This window comes from Triticum urartu, unplaced genomic scaffold (assembly GCF_003073215.2).
Source record: "Triticum urartu cultivar G1812 unplaced genomic scaffold, Tu2.1 TuUngrouped_contig_6330, whole genome shotgun sequence".
In the NCBI taxonomy this organism is placed as follows: domain Eukaryota; kingdom Viridiplantae; phylum Streptophyta; class Magnoliopsida; order Poales; family Poaceae; genus Triticum; species Triticum urartu.
In genome coordinates, this window is record NW_024117085.1 from 3,732 (window position 1) to 11,694 (window position 7,963).

The following is a 7,963-nucleotide window of genomic DNA, read 5'->3' on the forward strand; positions in this document are numbered from 1 at the left end:
TACAATTTTCTTTTTGCGGGTAGTTTGTTCAAAAATAGCAGCACATTGCGGGTTAATTTGGCTACATTGTGGCAATAGAAAACTTGCTGGGGTATACTTGTTTTAAAGCAACTGCATTGTTCTATTGGTACACTGTAGCAGTTAATTTGGAAGTGTGCTCTTACTGTAAAAATGAGACGGAACTGACAAACAGAGATAAATAGTGGAGGTACAGTACATCCATCCTCCTGCCTCCACGTCTTGTACACATCAAACTGAGCCTCAATGGACGTCATGGCATCATCGTAGTTAGTGACCGCCTTCTTCAAGCAGTCTCACCAGCATCCTCTGTCGTAGGCTGCTGCATTCGTCAGATTCAAGCCTTCAAGATATAGTAAAACTTAACAGTTGACACATAGTACCTGAATCATCTACATATGGTGGTTTGCTAACTATGCATTAATTTCTGATTAGCTATGTATTGTAGATATCGGCTTTTGAGGAACAAAACTCGGATGTGGTGAAGGTGGATGTGGAGCCTGCACTGTCATGGTCTCATGCTATGATCAAAGTACAAGGAAATCACAGTGAGCATCTTATTCCTTCAACAAGTCATGTCATTCTCACTCTATCTAATTTGAGTTATTCTTGCTGAATGAAATGTTATTTAAAATACAAATTAGTTATTGATGAAATTTACACATATGCGCCTATATAGTTATAATAACCTCACCCTTTCCATACAGGAGGTGGCTTACCATATTCATTCCATCCCATTCCTCCAACCAAACACACAATGGAATCATCTATGGCTGTGTGCATCGCATGATGCAGAGGCCGGGGGTAATCCTCCTTTTCGGAAAAAAAAACATAATGGAATCATCCTGTTCCATTCCATCCCTCCAATCCAAATCTGGAATTGCTCCGTTCTTGGTACCAAACACTTAGATGGAACCGTTCCATTCCATTTCTTTCCATTCTCCAAGGGATGGAACCATTCCAATCCATTATACTTGGTTCCCTCACCAAACACATCCTAAAAAATCTGAGGTTCACATAGCAATGTGAAACAGATTCTGCAACACGTTCACCCTTATTGAGTCTGTATTCTTTCACATATAGCTTTGTTCTAGCTGAAACACAGCATGCATTCGCGAACTCTAGCTTGCTTGCATTTACAACATGTGGTGTTTAACTGTTATAGTGGTGTGCATTGCTAATGAACCATTTTAAGGGCAAATGTAAATCCTATATATTAACTGTTATGCATGTTTTGTGGTTATTGCCCATTTCTTGAATCTGAGCTCCATTTTGACCCAAATCATTACATTATTTAGGCACTTTGCAATAAATGCATGCTTGGCTCCACTTTATTCTTTGGAAGGAATGCACATAATCACAGTCAAGGGAATTGGAAATTGCCGGCGAGGTTTGCATCCAGTCCAGGTGATGCACTGTTTTTGATTGACTTGTAGGTATCCATGTGGCAGCTACTTCTGTTACTAATATGATCCTAACTAAGGTAAACAATATTATTGTTTTTAATTTATTTCCATACTAGCTGGTGAAATGGTGGATATGGAATCTATTAATGTTAGAGTATGTAATGGGCCTAATGGGCCTGGGCTGGCAGTATAGCCCGTTAGTCTTAGGGTTAATTAGAGATAAGGGCCGCTTGCTTAGGAGTCAAGTAAGCCTTGCTTGGGAGTCAAGTAAACCTCTGTATATAAAGAGAGGAGATGTATCAATCTAATCAAGCAAGAATTAAGAAGGAAATCCCTTCCCTCTTGCCCGACCAGGGCAAAAGGCCCCGGCCGGCCCTCTCGCGCCCTCCTTTTAGCAGCGCCATAACAATTTCTTGCGACGACTTCCAGGTGGTCATACACATGCACTCCTTTTGTCCAGGTGGTGTCCATGGGATCCAGGTGGTTGTACACGTGCCCGTCCGACGTGCGGATGGTGTCCACTTTTTGTTAAGGGGTCCAAAATAAAGCGTCCCAGTCCATTTCAAGTTGAGAGTAATAAAACAAGCCGAGATGTAAAAGGCTTGTTTTTAGGTGTTAGGTTTGTGTTGCGTCGAGTCATGGTTATAAGTTGGTTAGGCTGCAGCTCGAGGATAAGATGCATACCCAGGTGGGGTGCAGTGTTAGAGTACGTAATGGGCCTAATGGGCCTGGGCTAGCAGTATAGCCCGTTAGTCTTAGGGTTAATTAGAGATAAGGGTCGCTTGCTTAGGGGTCAAGTAAGCCTTGCTTGGGAGTCAAGTAAACCTCTCTATATAAAGAGAGGAGATGTATCAATCTAATCAAGCAAGAATTAAGAAGGAAATACCTTCCCTCTTGCCCGGCCGTGGGCAAAAAGGCCCCCGGCTGGCCCTCTCGCGCCCTCCTTCTAGCAGCGCCATAACAATTAAACTCTTCTATGATAATATGGTATTATGTCGGTCATGTTAGAGTGTTATATATGGCCACGTAATATCCCAATTGTATAAGGGGTTTTCTACATATTTACATACCCGCTCGTGCATATATATTGGAATATGACTTCATGAAAATACAAGTGACATATTTCCTCACAGGTTAAATGTTAAGACTTTTTAGCTGTAAAGCCTACCCATGCATACGCAGTAGGTGGGGTGTGGATTTGCAGTATGTCTGAATCTGACATGTGGTGTTAACCTATCTAGCTAATAGAGGCACCAAATTTACCATAAGAGTAGTAGTACACAGGTCAACTATGACTGGCAAAAATAGAAGAAACTGATGAACATGATTAAAAGCAATTTTGTTCAGTATAGGAAAAAATGCATTTCAACTGTATAATTTTTTACTTGACAGTTTATATTTTGATTGAACATGCCATATGATGTAATTAGGTCAACTGTCTCGAAATATGTGAAGTCGTCATGGAAACCCTACCCATTCATTAAGCTTGTTTACTGTCTCAGAGTTGATTACTTAGAATCCATTTCTTGAAAATGTGGACATGTATGAAGCTGTTACACTTCCATTTTGTGTTCATTTTTGACAGTCTACTGTATGCTGAGAACAAAAAGTGGAATTCTTAGCAAAATTCTTTCATCAGTTCCCGACATCCATTTCATACCTATTTTCCTCGTGATGGTCTATGACTCTACATCCATTACAGGAACGTTTAGCCAAGGCACATGGTTCACAATGTGGATTTTGCACCCCTGGTTTTGTGATGTCCATGTATGCGCTGCTGCGATCAAGTAAACAACGCCCTACTAAAGAGCAGATTGAAGATAGCCTTGCAGGAAATTTGTGTCGCTGTACTGGCTACAGACCAATAATAGATGCCTTCGGTGTTTTTGTGAAAACGGATGATTCCTTGTACACTGCTTCACCCTCGGAAAGTGCCAATGGCAAAGCTATCTGCCCTTCAACTGGGAAGCCATGTTTGTGCAGAAATGAGACATATGCCAATGGCAATGATTCTTCACTATTGTCTTCGGTTAAAACCTACTTACCTAGTTCATATAACGAAATTGATGGAAATGCATACAATGAGAAGGAACTCATTTTTCCTCCTGAACTTCAGTTGAGAAAAATTATGCCACTTAGACTGAATGAGTTCAATGGGATCAGGTGGTATAGACGTCTTAAACTAGACCAGCTACTGCAGTTGAAATCATGCTACCCAGAGGCAAAACTTATCATTGGTAACTCCGAAGTGGGAGTTGAAACAAAGTTCAAGAATGCTCAATATGGGGTCATGATCTCAGTTACCCATGTTCCAGAACTCCACACCCTTAAAGCAGAAGAGGATGGCTTAAGAATCGGTTCTGCAGTTAGACTTGCACAACTCCAGGAGTTCCTAAAGAAGGTTATTGCAGAGCGTGGTTCTCTTCAAACTTCGTCTTGTTAGGCAATACTACGACAGCTAAAATGGTTTGCGGGAACGCAAATCAGGAATGTTGCTTCTGTTGGTGGTAACATTTGTACTGCTAGTCCAATATCAGACCTAAATCCACTTTGGATGTCTACAGGTGCAACATTCCAGATAATTGATGTTAACAACAATGTTAGGACCACCATTGCAAAAGATTTCTTTCTTGGTTACCGTAAAGTTGATTTAAAGGATGATGAAGTATTGCTATCTGTTATACTACCATGGACAAGGCCATTTGAGTATGTCAAAGAATTTAAACAGGCTCATAGGAGGCAGGATGACATTGCTTTGGTGAATGCTGGAATGCGTGTGCATATAACAGAAGCTGAAGGAAACTGGATAGTATCTGATGTCTCTATCGTCTATGGAGGGGTAGCTCCGGTTCCACTCACAGCTGGAAAAACTGAAAGTTTCATTGTTGGAAAGAAGTTGGACTATGGATTGTTGGATGAGGCCTTTAATTTGTTAAAGGAGGACATTCCACTAGCAGAGAATGCACCAGGTGGAATGGTTGAATTTCGCAGTTCACTTACTTTGAGTTTCTTTTTCAAATTTTTCCTTTATGTGACACATGAGTTGAACACTAAAGGATTGTCGGAGGGGCTGGATATAGCTAATATGCCAGCCATACAGTCTTACACTAGGCCTGTTACAATTGGAACTCAAGGTTATGAATTAGTGCGACAAGGGACTGCCGTGGGTCAACCAATGGTTCATTTGTCAGCTATGCTTCAGGTATTATTAATGTTTTAGCATTTTACAGAATCTAAGTTTTAAGTTGTGTCATCCTTGCTTCAAATCAGAATACATGGAAATTTTCCTGGTCAAACCACTTCCATGAGGAGTACCTGTACTTTTAGGCATCTTGTAGTTCGGAGGTACAATATTTCTCCCATTTTCATCACCTCTACAACTTGCTGCTTGGAAAACATCATGTCTTCTTTCTTGCTTACATTTGTTGTGTTTGGGATTCTTTTGGACAAAACGCACTTTGGGGACCTGGTCTCTGTCTAATCCCCTGGGCGCCTTTCAGTTCCACATGTAAACTTCGTTTTCATTAGCCGCTGCTGGGAGCTTGTGAAAAAATAAAGTTCAGTTTGGACCTTGGCTTAACTTAATGTCAGATCTCTCCTGATATTATTTTTTTCTGCTTTATTAGATCTCCAATTCAGCCATGCCGTGAATCTCTTGCTTTTTGACGGCATTGATACCAAGGCAGCATCAAACTTGTTTTGCTATCTGGAATGTGAATCAGATCTTTGACCACATCATGCTAGCCAAATAATCCTGTCTTTCCTCTGTGTTCTATTTTTCTGCCAAACTCAATGTTTTATACCTGAGGCCAGGGTTTTGTTAATTAGATATCTGGGATCAGATCCAAACCAATGTATATGGAAGTTGAATTCAAAGTGGGCTAGGTGGGTGAATCGGACAATCCGAAGCTGGTTTACACAAACTGGAACCCAGTTGGTTCTGCTTTCTCAGCTAGTTTTCGTCTTGTTTTTTGTTACTATAATGTTCTTTTATAAAATCTTTCTTTCTGGACCACACATTCAAATGCATGCCATTTTTATTTAGAAGCACGCCAAAATGATGCAAAATACAACACCTCCAGATGGAAGAAACAACAAACGTTTTTAACAATTAACGACTTAATTAACTAACTAACTATAAAAGCGGGGGGTTGTTTTGTTATATTTTATTTCGTGACTTGCTAGATCATCCAATATTCTAGGTGACTGGTGAGACAGAATATGTTGATGACACACCGACACCCCCGAATACATTGCATGCTGCTCTGGTACTGAGTAAGGAGGCTCACGCTCGCATTTTGTCTATTGATGATTCAGTTGCCAAATGTTCCCCTGGGTTCGCTGGTCTCTTCCTCTCAAAAGATGTTCCCAGTGCTAACAATATTGGGCCAATTAGATTCCTCCAAAAAAAGAATATTGGGCCAATTATCCATGATGGGGAGGTTTTTGCATCTGATGTCATTACTTGTGTTGGCCAGGTATATCTGTTGGATCTTATATTTTAGTCGTACATGTTTTGATATGACTTGGGAGGTGGAATGTCCCGCATCTTTGTTATTTTGTCAAATTACACCTTTCTCTTCTCATTGGCAGATCATCGGAATCGTTGTGGCAGACACCCATGATAATGCAAAAGCTGCTGCAAATAAAGTAAATATCAAGTATTCTGAGCTGCCAGCAATCCTCTCAATAGAGGAAGCTATCAAAGCTGGTAGTTTTCATCCACATACCACGAGATGCCTTTCGAAAGGGGATGTTGAACTATGTTTTGCATCCAATACATGTGATAAAATTATAGAAGGAGAAGTTCGAGTCGGAGGTCAAGAGCACTTCTACATGGAACCTCAATGCACTCTTGTCTGGCCAGTTGATTCTGGAAATGAAATTCATATGATCTCATCTACTCAAGTATGCTCTGTTCTTTAATTTTAAATTTATAATGTGAATTTCATATGTCGATAATATGTTTGATGCTCCCAAAGCAATAGCTTCTTTATGAACGAAACACCAATTTAGAAACGAACCACAAATCTAACGAGAAATGTACATTTTGTGCCTTCTTTGTGTTCTTTTATTGAGAAATGACACACACTTTGGTGCTTGCTCGGAAAAAAAGTAATAGCTTATTCTGAAATAAGTAATAATCTAGAAAAAGGAGTATGAAACTCAGGCTCACCTAGAGATACTGCAAAGCAATACCTTCTCTTCTAAGTGTCAGGTTAAGAGGTAGGGGTAGAGGGGGTGGGACCCACTGTAACTAGTGCTATAGCCCAGCATCTGGTGCGGTCCATTTTTTCAGTAGGCTTCACTTCTAAGGATTTGTATATTACATAGTACCTAGTCACCTAATGACTCGGTGCCAGTAATTTTTATTTAGGTCACTAAAGTAGTGACCTAAAAGGTCTTATATTAGTTTACAGAGGCTGTACAAAATAAGCCTCATGTGTATCACATGTACCAAAGGTTCATCACAGAGTTCTTTCGTCGAAGAGAAGTGCGTCAAAGTTGAGTGCCTGTCTTGGTTCAGTTTGTTCAGACCTTGGCAGTTTTCAGCTAAATGTTTTTCCAGTACAAATTGTAGTATTGTCTTTCCTGCCCTTATTTTTGTGAGTTCACTTGTCTATTTTTACCAGTGTCTTGTGTCATGTTTGTTCAACATTGCATATGCACTCAGTCTTATATATACTATTATTTGACTAAATGTTATTTATCTTAAGGCTCCCCATACGCATCAGAAGTATGTTGCGAATGTTCTTGGTCTTCCACTATCAAAAGTTGTTTGCAAGACTAAGCGTATTGGTGGCGGATTTGGAGGAAAAGAAACTAGATCAGTAATATTTGTTGCGGCAGCGTCCGTAGCTTCCTATTGTCTAAGAAGGCCAGTAAAGATTGTTTTGGATAGGGATGTTGACATGATGACAACTGGACAAAGGCACAGGTTTTTGGGGAAATATAAGGTATGGAGTTTAAACAGTGCATTCCTTTCAGCCAAATGTGATGTTGCATCAATAAAACTGTTAGTGTACGAGTCGCATAGAATCTGTTGTCCATGTCCATCTGAGTGTGTTGTAACTTGTAAGCTTGCATGTTGCGAACCTAGTATGAGACTATGAGTACATGTAGATTCAAATAGAGTATGACTAGGTACTAGGTACAGGTATGAGACTATGAGTACATGTATATAAGCAGCGGTAGTCATCAAGTTGTAAACATTAGAAAAATACAAAAGCCGTAGAAGAAATACGAGGCATGATATGTGCCGCTGGCCAATGTCAAGTTGTTGCATTCGTGTGTGTGTTATGGACTGTTGTGGAACACACACCTAATCAGAGAGGAGTCGAAGGTGAGAGAAGGAGAAGAAACTGGAATTTCTGGTCGGGGCAACCTCATCCATTCATCCTCAGTACAGATATTTACAGAGCTTCACTTTTACACATAAGACCTCTAGCTTTCCTATTATACAACAAGAGTACCGACACTCCCCCTCAAGATGGGGCGAAGATGTCAATAAGCCCCATCTTATTACAAATCCTCATAAA

The 7,963-nt window shown here is 40.2% G+C and overlaps 1 pseudogene; it reads left to right on the forward strand.

Annotated features, from left to right (window-relative positions):
* Positions 1-423: 423 nt before the first annotated feature.
* Positions 424-7,440, forward strand: LOC125530457 (annotated as a pseudogene).
* Positions 7,441-7,963: the final 523 nt, after the last annotated feature.